Source organism: Tursiops truncatus, chromosome 13, assembly GCF_011762595.2.
Source record: "Tursiops truncatus isolate mTurTru1 chromosome 13, mTurTru1.mat.Y, whole genome shotgun sequence".
Classification (NCBI taxonomy): Eukaryota; Metazoa; Chordata; class Mammalia; order Artiodactyla; family Delphinidae; genus Tursiops; species Tursiops truncatus.
This window is the reverse complement of record NC_047046.1, coordinates 62844400-62858408: the sequence shown is the minus strand read 5'-3', so window position 1 is coordinate 62858408 and position 14009 is coordinate 62844400.

The window sequence follows — 14009 nt, the reverse complement described above, 5'->3', positions numbered from 1 at the left end:
AGGGTACTGGGGGTGCCCGTAGGTTTTTGTCCTGCAGGGGAGCTGGGCTGAAGGCTGTGGGTGACAGCAGTTGCCAGGGCCTGACACTTCCTGAATTCTGTTTTCCAGCAAAGCCCGGGCTGTCTTCCTAAGCCCAGCATTCTGGTAACAGACAGCTACTACAGGTCCCAGAGACCCACCGGTGACTCTCCTTGTGGTCTTGGGCAGGTGGTGTCACCTCTTTGGACCTCAGTTACCTGCCACCCCCACTTCCTGCCTCATCCACACACACTCATACAGCCTTCTCTATTTCACAACGCTGTGGTCCAGATAAATGAGTCGGTAGAGGTGTGTTGAGTTGTATATAACTCAATGTTTTAAAAGTATTACAATTTGCTAATCACAAAATTCTACTGAATTACATTGTGTGGTTACTTGATGACCCAGAAACCCCTTAGATTGTTGCAGCATCATAAACAGCTGCAAAGGCTGCCAGTTTCCTGTATTTCTTTGCCTCCTTCCAGCGCAAAAGTCTGTCCCTTTCTGGCTCTACCTGACCATTTTATGACCATCACAGCCTGTGTGGTTCTGCAGTAGAGGAGGTCATTAGATGAAGTTTGCATGTCCTGAAGGGAGGATAAACAGGAATTGGTTATTTGGCAAAGGAGGTGATCTCTTCAACAAAAATCAGAGAAACAAGATTGCTGGCCCAGATTAGCCACTGGTGTTAAAGGGAAGAAGGCCAAAGATCTGGGTGAGTCCATGAACCGGGCTCTTAGCCACAACTTGCACCCCCAGCCTGAGAGACAGCGAGCAGGACACTCAATTCAGGGAAGGCATCGAGGAGTTCAGGGTCGGTGGCGCAATTTATATGCGACGTGGCACTGTCTCGCTGGCCTGTGTATAACCTAACGCTTACTCCGGAATCCATGACACACTGCTGGGGATGGAAGCAGGTTATTTTACATGACAAATACAAAAGGTGTTCAGAAATTTGCCACTTACTTAGAGAGTTTGAGGTAATTTATAATTAAAGACTTAGCATATATCTGTTAAAATAGCATTGGCAACCGCTTGACCAAGTTCCTATTATTTAATATAAATATTTTATTTTTACTGTGACTGGATCCACAAGCATGTTCACTGTGGTTTAAGAGGCTCTAAAACACCCTGTCTGATGGGAATCTCCTGGCGGTCCAGTGGTTAGGACTCAGTGCTTTCACTGCCGGGGGCCTGGGTTCAATGCCCTGGTAGGGGAACTAAGATCCCGCAAGCCGTGTGGCATGGCCCATAAATAAATAAACAAACAAACAAACAAATAAATAAATGCAATGCAATACAGTGCAATACCCTGAGAGTTCCACACCAACGTGGTAAAGTGACTGAGATGGGTTTCTCTCCTTAGGGGTCTTTGTACAATGTCAGCATCCCTGGGAGAGGTCCTAAGTCCCTCCACACCCTGGGTCTTGTGTGTCAGTACCATTGTGGGGCTCCAGGACACAGAACGGGGAGCCCTGGGGAAGGTGGGCTACGGGGATAAGGCGGGCTTCATGGGGCAGTGGAAACAGTGGGAGGGGATGCCATAAACCTCCTTTGCCCCAGGCCAAGGGTGTGCAATCCTAAGGCATTCAGGGACTGGCATGCTGGGTTTGCCAAGCCCTTCCACAGGAAACAGGAAGAAATGGGGGACTTCCCTGGTGGCACAGTGGTTAAGAATCCGCCTGCCAACGCAGGGGACACGGGTTTGATCCCTGGTCTGGGAAGATCCCACGTGCCACAGAGCAGCTAAGCCCGTGCACCACAACTACTGAGACTGCCCTCTAAAGCCCACGAGCCACAACTACCGAGCCCACGTGCCACAACTACTGAGCCTGCATGCCACAACTACTGAAGCCCGCATGCCTAGAGCTCATGCTCCACAACAAAAGAAGCCACCACAATGAGAAGCTCACACACCACAATGAAGAGTAGCCCCCACTTGCCGAAACTAGAGAAAGTCCGCGCACAGCAACAAAGACCCAACGTAGCCAAAAATAAATAAATAAATTTATAAACAAAAATAAAAGGAATGGGGGTAAAACCCCAGACCAGACATCAGACACACTGATTTCAAACCGAGCTCTGCCACTTCCCAGGTGAGTGACCTCGAGCAAATCACTTCCCCTCTCTGAACTGCAGTTTCCTTATCTGCAAAGTGGGGTCAGGAATTCCAACCACACAACGGATGGTCTTGAGGATTAAGCAAAACGTTGTTCATGAAACGCCTGCCATCTAGCTATGCTGTTCAATAAGTGGTTATCATCTGGGAGACTGGCATATCTGCCATAGTCAGAGCTCAAGCTACCCACTGCCCCATTTATCTCATGGTTACAGCAACTCTCAGCAGGGGTGATTTTGCTTCTCCTCCAGGCGGCAATTCAGTAATGCTTGGAGTCATTTTTGGTTGTCACAATGGCGGGACAGGTGTCACTGGAATCGAGAGGGTGGAGGTCAGGGATGCCGCTGAATGTCCTGCGCCACCCAGGACAGTCCCCACAACAAAGAATTGTCTGGCTCCAAATGGCAATAGTACAAAGTTGGGAAAGTCTAAGCCAGACCACCTTTCTCTAAGCAATGGTTTTTGAGGGCTCTGTCTTCCCCTCAGCGGCTTTAGCACTGCAGCTCCGAAACCCTCCAGTTCCTGAGCACCACAGAGACGCAGGGACTGCATAGGGAGCCGCTGCCTGCCTCCCTCACCCCGAGGCCACTCAGCCAGATGGCAAAGGGTCAGCAGCAAGCAAACATCTAATGATGTGTGACAAGTATGGCCAGACAGCAGTCCCAGGCTGGGCCCCTTCGAGGCCACTCATTGGGCAAGGGGGACTCATAAATAACAGCACAGTGACAGCCCGAGTCTCGCTCAGGGGGAGATATGGAGCTCCGCCCACCTCCCAGCCCCCGGAGCAAGCCCTTTATGGGACAAGGCTCCAGCAGGAGGGCCTCGGACCCCATGCACAGTGAATGTGCTGGTGAGACACGGAGGGACCTGTCACTAACACATCTGTCCAGACCGCTTTACAGCATTCACTCTGTCCCTGGCGGTGAACTATTTCCTCATCTCTGATCTGGTGTGATCTGGGGCTTCAAAGCATTCACCCAGCAAAGCATCTGAATTGGAAGGCAGAGTGGCCTAGCAGCGAGGGCGCTGAATCTGAGTCTGAGCCTCCATTTCTTCATCCGTTGAATGGGGGCATCGGGCAGCAAATGTGCTAATTCATGGGAAATTATGTTCACAGCAATAAACTAATGAAGGAATGATGATGACGGTAACGATTATGATTATTCAGCCATTTGGGAGAGGGGAATTTATATTTGAAAAAAACATACCTTCTGATGCTCCAAAATATTAATCAGTTTTTAGGGTTTTAGGCAGTTCCGAGTAGGCTCTTTGCAGTCATAATAGGAATAATGATGATTGTATTAAATAGCACTTTTGTTTTCACATTTATTTTTCTCAAGCCTCATGTGTCTTAAAATGGGACCTGTTTCCAATGATGCGTATTCTTCTAAAACAAAAGTGAAAGAAACACAATAAACAGTTGACACACAGACCGACTTTGCTTTTTTGTTCATTGAGGTCTTGGTTCAGATGCCTTGCTGGCATCGGGTTGAGGGCAGGCGGGGGAGGCAGGGAACTGCGCTTGGTGCCGCTAAGCATAGCACTCAGCCTTTGGGATATTTGGGGTCTCAGTTTTGTCATTTACAAAATGGGGGTAATTATGTCTTCCTGACTCTCTCAGAGCTGCCAGCTCAGTGAGACCACGTATGCACAAGGGAATATTAGTATCACAATAATTATCTTCTTCATTATTATTAATTATTATTCATAATGATGTTTGCAAGATGGATCTCCTCCAAAGCTCCATGTCTGTGAACAGTTTTTACACACTTTCACAAAAATCTACGCGTGCCTGTGATGATGAAGAAAGTGACACTTGGAGCATTCGTTCTGAAACCTAAGCTGATTCTTTAAGATTCTAAACAAATCCCCAAACCCCTTCTCTTTTTCTCAGACTGGAACAAAGGGCTCTGGAGAGGGCGCTCCCTCCGGGACGCTGCCTTGTAAGTCTTCTATAGAGATGGCTCTGTTGGCCCAAGACCTTGATGCCAGCTTTCAGCCAGGAGCACGTTTTTGCAGGGAGGGTTATAAATCAAAGCCTGGGTTCTAATGAAACTGCTGACACACTTTATCTGTAACAGTGTGCACCCAGACACCACTTGTGAGAAATTAGAGGCAGAGAGAGAGCATTCAAGGGAGCGGGCACCTGGAGGCTGCCTCTGCTGCCTGGTCTAACCCCCCCCCCCCGACTTCCTCTCTCCAGCTCCTTCTTTCCTTCCTCCTCCTTCCCACCCTTGCTCCCTTTTCTTTCTATAATTCCTCCAGAAATCTTTCACTACCGCCCCATTCTGCAGCTTCTTTAGGAGTCAGCCTCATGGCCAAGCTGCAGACCCTGCCGCCCGGCTCCCTAGGCAGACCTCTCTCCCTGGCTCTCTGCACGCCACCTCTCAGGCCAATGGCGCAGAGCTGCACTGTTTTAGGCAGCAGAGGTTGGTGAAAGTAAGGCCCTGGGTTCTCCCAGGACACTGTTCCAGTCTTGGGTTGGCCGCTTCCTGACTGCATGACCTTGGGTGAGGTATTTAACCTCTCTGAGCCTCAGTGCCTGTATCTGTACAATGGGGATAACCGCACCTCTCTTGGGAGGCTGTTAAGAGGACTGAATGAGATGGATGTCAGGTGAACAGTGCTGGTCCGGGAGGTGAAGGGAGCAAAGGGGCAGCAGAAGCTCAAGTTGTTGAGGACTTTTCTGGCTACCTTTAGGGGCCAGCCCTCCATCAGCTCTGGTTTTATCCTGAATCATAGATAGTTACTCCCACAGTTTGATTTAAGAGATACTAAAGAGGGCATATCTATCCCCAAATATCTTTACAAATGAGGCCATTGATAACCAAAATTTTAGAAATAGAGGCCTGATTGAAATAAAGAACCATTTATTTGGGGGTTATTAGGTCTGCAACTCTGGAGACAGATTTAAGAAACACTGGAACTGTGTTCTGCTGGACCTCAAAACGGGGGGAGGCCTACAAGGCCCCAAACCACAAGGTTACACAAGTTGTCAGTCAAGAATTAGCACTGGAGCTGGCAAGAAGTGAGGGTGCTTATTAAGCAAGGATTGGTTGGGGTTTGAAATGATTACATTGTTGCAAAGGGGGGAACTTTGAAACTACAGGGCTGTAACCAGCAGCTAGTAGCAGATATTGTTTTGAAAATGGCAGGGAGTTTCCTTGATACAGTTCAGAAAATTCAAGTTCTCAGTGATGCAGGAGGGTGTCTGAAACCACATCCACAATGGTCACCTGGCTCCGTTTTTGATGCCTGGACCACAGTCACACCATTTTGATTCTTAAATGGCTTTGACTCTGTCCTCACCATTCATTTCACCATTAGCAAGTCATCTGATTAGAAGTCATCCAGGGCCTGGCGTGATGCTAGGTGGCTGGAACGCGCTCTCACTTGATCACGCTGAGGGGAGGATGCCCCGTGTTCCTAATTCCTCCACGTGAGTTGACAGCAGGCTTGTCCTTCAACAGGCAGATGAAGTTTCTAAGCCTTGTCCAGCGTGAGTCAATCCCCAAACCACTGACCCGATGGAACTAAAACCCCATTCTTCCCTAAATCCCCCAGCTGGTACTCCTCTATCCCTCCTTAGAGCGCCTGTAGCGTTTGCTAATTTTACTGCTTGTTTTGCATCGGACAGAGACAGTAATCTCCTCAACTAGACTGTATGCCTCCTGTGGGCACAGAACGTGCTCACAATTTCTTGAAATTTCCTAGAGGAACTTGCTTCATCAGTTTAGTCTAATTATCATGATCTGGTGACTTTCTAGTAAAGCATTGAATCCCTGGATGGTCAGCTGCCCATGTGCTCCATGCAGCTTTCGCTCATATTTCACTGAGCAGAGCAGGTCATGTGGTCCTCAGGCAGGATATAGAATCCTTCCAAGTAAGTCAGGGCTCACAGGGAGGGACACCAAATACGTTGAACAACAATACAATCTATCACAGGCCTAGGATAGCATTTTACAAAGTTGTTTGTTGCTCAGTAAATATTTAATGGGGACGATGAGCCAACTATCTTAAGACAAATATATTTTTTTCACATCTTTATTGGAGTATAATTGCTTTACAATGGTGTGTTAGTTTCTGCTTTATAACAAAGTGAATCAGCTATAGGTATACATATATCCCCATATCTCTTCCCTCTTGCGTCTCCCTCCCTCCCACCCTCCCTATCCCATCCCTCTAGGTGGTCAAAAAGCAAGGAGCTGATCTCTCTGTGCTATGCGGCTGCTTCCCACTAGCTATTTATTTTACATTTGGTAGTGTATATATGTCCATGCCACTCTCTCACTTTGTCCCAGCTTACCCTTCCCCCTCCCCGTGTCCTCAAGTCCATTAAGACAAATATTTGAACACATCATTTTAGCATGGTTGTTAAATCTAAACCAGCCAACTAAATGTTGGGGTAATAAGTCTTATGGTCAGCAAGAAACTTAAACCAAGTAAAGTCTCTAGCTAGAATGTGGTAGAACCAGACTAGACACAGCCCTGTAGTTCACTTGTGGAAACGCTGCTGTGGGGTAAATTAGACCTGTTCACTATCGCTCTGGAAGGCAGGGCTAGGATCCAAAGCAGGGGTGGGTTTCATAGAAGAAAATGCCCCCAGACCTAGACTCTCCGTCACAAGGATGAGGCTGTGAAGTCCCTGCCCCAGTGGTGTGAAGCCAGGGGTGGACTATATTTGGGGAGGCTGGAGAGGGGTGTCTCTGCAGTGTATAGAAAGTTGAACTAGAGGCCCAGGACTGATTCTTACAGCTTTAAACGTGTCACAAACCTCAAAGGAATATGCATGTCAGTTATGGACCCAACACTCACATTCCAAAACAAGCAGGAGTAAAGTAAGATAAAATTTTTTAAAGATTCTAAAACATGTGTTGTGAGATTTCAGAAGGAGGAGACAGGACGGAGGCCTTCCTGGAGGTATTGGGACGCCAGCTGGATCTCAAAGGATGCAAAAGACCAGGGTGACACAGAGGGGTTGGGGGTTAGAGAGGGTAGATTGCAGAGCAAAGGGCTGGTTAGGGCAGGGGTGTTGGAGGTGGGGCCTCCCCTTCCTTATCTCCCCTCTTCCTCCAGGACACAGGGTCCCTGGGTGGTGAAAGAAACACAGTGTGCCACTGCCGCCTTTCATATCCTTTCCTCATTTCAGGTTTGCATTTTATTTTCCTGCAAACTTTTTTTCCTTTCCCTTTGCCGCTCAGGCTTTTGTTGGTGTGACCTCAATTTCTCGCTGCCTTTCAAAGCTTTTATTTCCCAAGTGGAAGGAAGGAACTTTTAATGGCACGCTAGGTCCTTAGCCAGACCAGTTGTCTTTCCAAATCAGTCAGGGGCTCGGGTGGCTGGGGAGAGTGGGAGGCTTGGCTGAGGGACGGAGAGAGTCGATAGAAGGAAAACAGCAAATGCAACGGATGAAGGTCCCCGAGGCGATTTGCAAATCTGCTGAAATCCTGAACAAGCTTTGATTTAACCCAAGCTTGAAATGGCTTTTATTTACTGTCTATCGTGGAATAAATGACATCTCATAAACAGGCTTTATCCATTACCCCAGAATGGAGAGCACAGTGTTAGGGACATTTTATCCTCTTGATATCAAAGGGGATATGCCGGGGTGTGTTATTACAAATAGAAAAATCAATGCGGAGACACACACATCTGAAATTTCATTTTCGTCGAACCACATTTTCAAAGGGAAAAAAAAAAAGGCAATTGCTAATAAAAATGACTACAGAACTGGAGGATTTACCAAGCTTGAGCGAAGGACCGGCTGGGATTAAGCCCAGACAGTGAATAAATCGGGCTCGGTCCTGGGGCTGTTTCCCACTCACCCTCTGGGCAACCCGGCCCCACCCAGGGATGACCCAGAGCAGAGTCACCGTGGATTCGTCCCCAGGTAGTCACGCCGGTGTCTGGTGTCTGAACACTGCATGTGCCCCCAGGGCTGCTCTCTCACTGTCCTCCCATCCAGCCACACAGTTGGCCGCAGACCACGTGGAAAACCCCAGAAATATCGAGCACTGCTGTTTCCTCCAGGCCTTTACCTCCTTCATGGCGGAGTCTTGGACACTGCTAGATCTTGGGGAAAGCAGAAAGGCTCCCAGGAAGTGAGGAAGGAAAGTCATCCAGACTCTGGGGAAGGCTCCCATTGAGGTCCCAGCCATTTTCACCAACCCCTCCTTCAGAGAAAGTTGGTGAGAGGTAAATACTTCCATCTTTGCATAAGATTTTCTGGAAGTCGCATCCCTGGGCTCCCTTCTTTGTGTCACGTTGTGTAACCCTGTATCAGGGTGACTCTGGTTTAGAGTCTTGTTTCCCCACGAGGTTGTACACTCAGAGAAGCCCGGGACCAGGCCTGATGCTACGTTCCCCTTGACAAGCACTGCGCTGACACAGAATAGCTGCTCAATTGTATGCAGGATGAGAACGTGCAGGCCTGGAGAGGGGAAGGGTACAGCGGCCTGGACCCCGCACCTGGGCTAGACCTCAGCCTTCTGAGAAGTGCTCTGGTTCTGGTCAGCAGCTCCTGCCTGGAGGCAAAAACCAGATGGAATTTGCCGGTTCCATACCATCTACTGGGCTCAGGAATGCCTAACTCCATTGGTGGAGGAAAATGGGCCAGTAGATTGGATTTAAGGCCTCACAGTAAATCCTTACCTGCCTTCTGAAGAAACACTGGTGTTGGTCAGAGAGTGACCAAGAATGAAGAGCCAGACATAAGCCCAGGCTCCCTCCTGGACCAGAGCAAACACTCAGCATTTGAGGGCTGCCTGGGCTCAGGGATCACTTCCTCTAACTCTACCTCCTGAGAGATGATGACACCAAGGCCCAGAAAGGGGAGTTAATTTTTTCCTAGTCACACAGGAGATTGTGGCCAGGTGCGGGGGTGGGGGGGGGGGTCAACATTTTTTTTTAATTAATTAATTTATTTATTTATGGCTGTGTTGGGTCTTCTTTTCTGTGCGACGGCTTTCTCTAGTTGTGGCAAGAGGGGGCCACTCTTCATCGCGGTGCGCGGTCCTCTCACTATTGCGGCCTCTCTTGTTGCAAGGCACAGGCTCCAGACGCGCAGGCTCAGTAGCTGTGGCTCACGGGCCCAGTTGCTCCACAGCATGTGGGATCTTCCCAGACCAGGGCTCGAACCCGTGTCCCCTGCATTAGCAGGCAGATTCTCAATGACTGCGCCACCAGGGAAGCCCCAGGGGTCAACATTTTTAAGCTTCGACTCCCAGGCCTGGGCCCTTTGCTCTGCCTGATAAGAATCCAGGGAGAGGGCTTCCCTGGTGGCGCAGTGGTTGAGTCTGCCTGCTAATGCAGGGGACACGGGTTCGAGCCCTGGTCTGGGAGGATCCCACATGCCGCGGAGCAACTGGGCCTGTGAGCCACAACTACTGAGCCTGCGCGTCTGGAGCCTGTGCTCCGCAATGGGAGAGGCCACAACAGTGAGAGGCCCACGCACCGCGATGAAGAGTGGCCCCCTCTTGCCACAACTAGAGAAAGCCGTCGCACAGAAAAGAAGACCCAACACAGCAAAAATTAATTAATTAATTAATAAACTCCTACCCCCAACATCTTCTTAAAAAAAAAAAAAAAGAATCCAGGGAGAGAAAATAATGAGGAAGGACCACGCATAGCAACTTCATTGCAGAGAACATCGTGATGTCGAGATGATTGTTTTTTAAATAATTCAATGATAACTGATTGAGAAAGTATCCACACTGTACAAATGGTAAGAAATTTTGCTGTTTCTAAGCAGGCATGGCTCTTGTTTTCTCTACAGCTTTACTTGGGTGAAGGCCACCAATCAGATCGGGAAGGGCCGACTCCTGAAGAATATGGGGAAGACGATTTCCCTGTGAGACGTGTCTCCGCTCCCCCAGAGACACGGGCTGCCTGCTTCTTCCCTGCGTCTCATAAAGCTTTAAGAGGAGAGCTTCCACCAGCCAATACAGCAGCGATTCTGCCTGAAATAAGCGGCAGTATTTAAATAAGGTTTCAATAGGAAGAAAAAGTCTCCTTGGACGTGGTCTGTGATGTAGTTATCAGGAGGAGAAATTTGCAGAACCCATTAGCTGCCACTCCTTCCCCCAGGAAATCCCTTGTTTGTGGAGCATGAATCGCTCTGGCTTTTGCTGGCTTTTTCTCTCCGGATTGTCCGGGTAAACATCTGCCTCGCACCGTGTGTTCATAAGAAGAGGCATTTGTGGCTTTGATTGTTCAGAGGTTTCTGCAGAACGTGCATGCTTTCTCCCTCCCCCACCCCTTCCCTCTCCACACTGCCCGTTCTCCTGGGCAAACAACCACTGACGTCTATTTTGGTTTTCTTTGGCATTACAGTGCATCCTTCTGTCCAGAGCAGGGAAGAGATCTGCCACCACCCAGTTGCTCCACCTTGCGATAAAGAGTTTTCCATAGCAAGGGCAGTATATCTTAATTGTATTGTTATTATTATTTATTCCACAAAATTTTTCAAGCATCTTCTGTGTATAGTATTGAGGTGGATATGGCGAACTGTACCAAGAGTCCCAATCCCTGTCTCAAGGAGCTTATGATCTTGTTGAAGGGACAGAGCTTGTACACATTAAGAATAAGGTCTTTACTTACAAAAGGACAGCAGAACTTTGCAGGGGCAGGGAATCCGTCACTGGCCTTCTTACTGTCAGCCAAGTTGAGCCTCTCATCTTGAGTCCTCAGGTAATTCAAACCCACCCCTGGGCCAGGTCCTTCAATTGTCTACTTCTGGGAAAGAATGTGGTGCACAATTTCTTTTTATTCTCACAAGTCTTGCATGGCTGACTCAGGCCACTGGTAAGTATCATCACAGTAAAAACTCTTATCAACTGGAACACAACAAAGTTCCTGGTAGATGAGTTTTTTTTTTTCTTTTCATCACTCAAATTTAGGTCAGACACCAATCACAAGAAAATAATGTTATCAAACACCTAGTAAAAAGAAAAGAAAGACAAAAACAAAGCTTGCTCAGATACAGTCCGGGTTCCCCACCTCCTTCACCTCCAGTGACAGCTTGAGCAGTGAGCACTTCTGCCTTCAGAGAAATGACCAGAAGGACCCACTGTCGGTCAAGAAAAATGTGTGATGCCAAATGGTGGAGGTTTCCTGCCAGGGGAAGTAGACCCAGATATTTAAGAAATGTTTCTCGGGCTTCCCTGGTGGCGCAGTGGTTGAGAGTCCGCCTGCCGATGCAGGGGACACGGGTTCGTGCCCCGGTCTGGGAAGATCCCACATGCCGCGGAGCGGCTGGGCCCGTGAGCCATGGCCACTGAGCCTGCGCGTCTGGAGCCTGTGCTCCGCAACGGGAGAGGCCACAACAGTGAGAGGCCCGCATACCACAAAAAAAAAAAAGAAATGTTTCTCACATCTGAAAGGGTTTCCTCCCTTATCTTCAGCTTCTAAAAAATCCCAATCCCCAATTCCATTTGCCCATCCTGGGTATTCTAGTGTAAAGAGGGTTAAGGTTTAGATGATCTGCACAGGTGACAGCTGAGACTGTCTTGAAGTCACTGCTTGATGGGAGACCCAAGTGCCTGTCCAGTGTCTGACATCACCTAGCTGGTGACCTTGGATCAGCCACTCAGCCCCTCTGGCCTCCACTGTAGCTGATTTCTAATGACCTGTCCATGACTAAGGGTCAAAGGCTCCATGAAGTAATTAGGTCATGCTAGATCCTAGCAAATTTTAAAATCCGGTGGTTTTTTTTAGTACCACAAAGAAATATCTACACTCCCATGTTCATTGCAGCATTATTCACAATAACCAAGATATGGAAAGAACCCAAGGGTCTGTCAATAGATGAATGGGTAAGGAAATAGTACACACACACACACACACACATACGCATTGGATTATTATTCAGCCTTTTTAAAAGGAGATCCTGCCATTTGTGACAACATGAATGTCATAAAAGACATTATGCTGAGTGAAATAAGCCACAAGCAGAAAGAAAAATACTGCACGATCTCACTTATATGCAGAAGCTTAGAAAGTTGAATAAAAGAAGAGAGTAGAAGGGTCATTACCAGGGGCAGAGAGATGGGGGAAATGGGAGATGTTGGTCAAAGGGTACGAAGTTGCAGTTGTATAGGATGAATAAGTCTAGAGAGCTAATGTACAGCAAGGTGACTGTCATTAATAATACTGTATTTTATACTGAGAATTTGCTAAGAGTGTAGACATCAGGTGCTCTCACTCCAAAATATTAACATAAAAATGGTAACTCTGTGAGGAGGTGGATATGTTACTTAGCTTGAGGGTGTTATATATAAATATCAAAACATCATGTTGTACTCCTTAAATATATACAATTGTTAAATAAATAAAATGTAAAAATCTGCTGATTCCTGCCCTGGATGTATATGACCTTCTAGAATCTCCTTTGTATTCACTGGGGCCAGGTGCCAACTCAATGTCTGACCTTGCTGTTGTCATTTGATGGTACACTAATACCTTGTTGCAGAAATATAACCAGGGCTCCTGGGAGTAGAGAGAGTTGGCTAGCAATGAAAAGATAGCTCTGGCTTGACCTGTAATGCCTTCTTCATTTTATTTAGTGAGAAATGTTTAGGACAATATATTAACAGTAATCAATTTGGGGTGATTGTGCCCAGGTGTTTGTTTGTTTGTTAGATCTTTATTGGTACTTTCTGAATTTTTAATAATTTTTCAAAATAAAAATTATAATTTAATTAAAGGGCAGTATAAAGTTAATAAGAGCGATTGCCTGATCAGTCTACTGGCTCTGATCAGGGACAGAGAGAGATGTGGTCAGACAGGGCACTTGGGGCACAGGTGTTCATTTCCTGTTCTCTAAATTGCACTGTACATTACATATGCTTTGTGTGTATATGGAATATTTCATTATAAAAATTATTTTGGAATGACTCCATATAGAAACATTGACATTTAGCTTTGAAGTTTGAAGTTATCTCTCCGTGAATAATAAAAGGCCTATATGATACTGTGTTGTCCAGTAGAAATATAGGGCAAGCCACATGTGTGATTTTAAATTTTCTAGTAGTCACATTTTAAAAAGTAAAACAAAACAGGTGAAATGTATTTTAATACTATATTTTATTTAACTCAATATATCCAACTTATTGTTATTTCAACATGTAATCAACATTAAAAATCTTAACATTTTATATTCTTTTTTGTTGAAGGGGGCCACTAAATTTTGGAAATCAGTGTGTATTTTACACTTACTTCTCAGTTGCCGCTGGCCAGGGAACCAGGCAGTCAAACCCCTGAAGTCTGGGGCCCCCTGGGCTCTCTCTACCAGCCGTGTAAGATGGCCCCAGAAGAACCTCGCATACCCCCATCTGGCCTCTCCTTTCTGTTCTGGGTTGGGGACCCTCCCTCACAGGAAGCGCAGCCACCCACCCCACCACCAGAGGGCCAAGGAAAGAGGACGAGCGGCTGCCATTTTCCCCCAGGCAGCGGGCGATTCTGCAGGCAGAGAAGCAGCCCTTGCGGCTTCTCTGGCCTGTACACTGAGGAAGACTCACAGGTCAGCTTGCTTTCAAAGGGGTGAAGGTGTAGACGGTCTGGGAGAAAATTACAAGCAATAAGAAGCAGTGTTTGCAGCGCGTGCTGGCTCTTGGTCCCCAGCCAAACGCTGCGGGAAGGTGATGGATGCCCTAGGGCGGCCCCAGACCACAACACCCATGACCGCTCGGCCGCATGGGACTCAAACCTGCATGGGAAGGGGCCTGCTCCCTTGTCACGTGGAGGAATCCACATCGCTGGCTGCGACATCAAGTCTGCACGAGGCTGGGGTATTCTGGGCACGGGCACAAAAATATCACCAATCGGATTTGAAACATGGCATCATTCTGGGGGAGGTTTGGGACTCCTGAGTGGT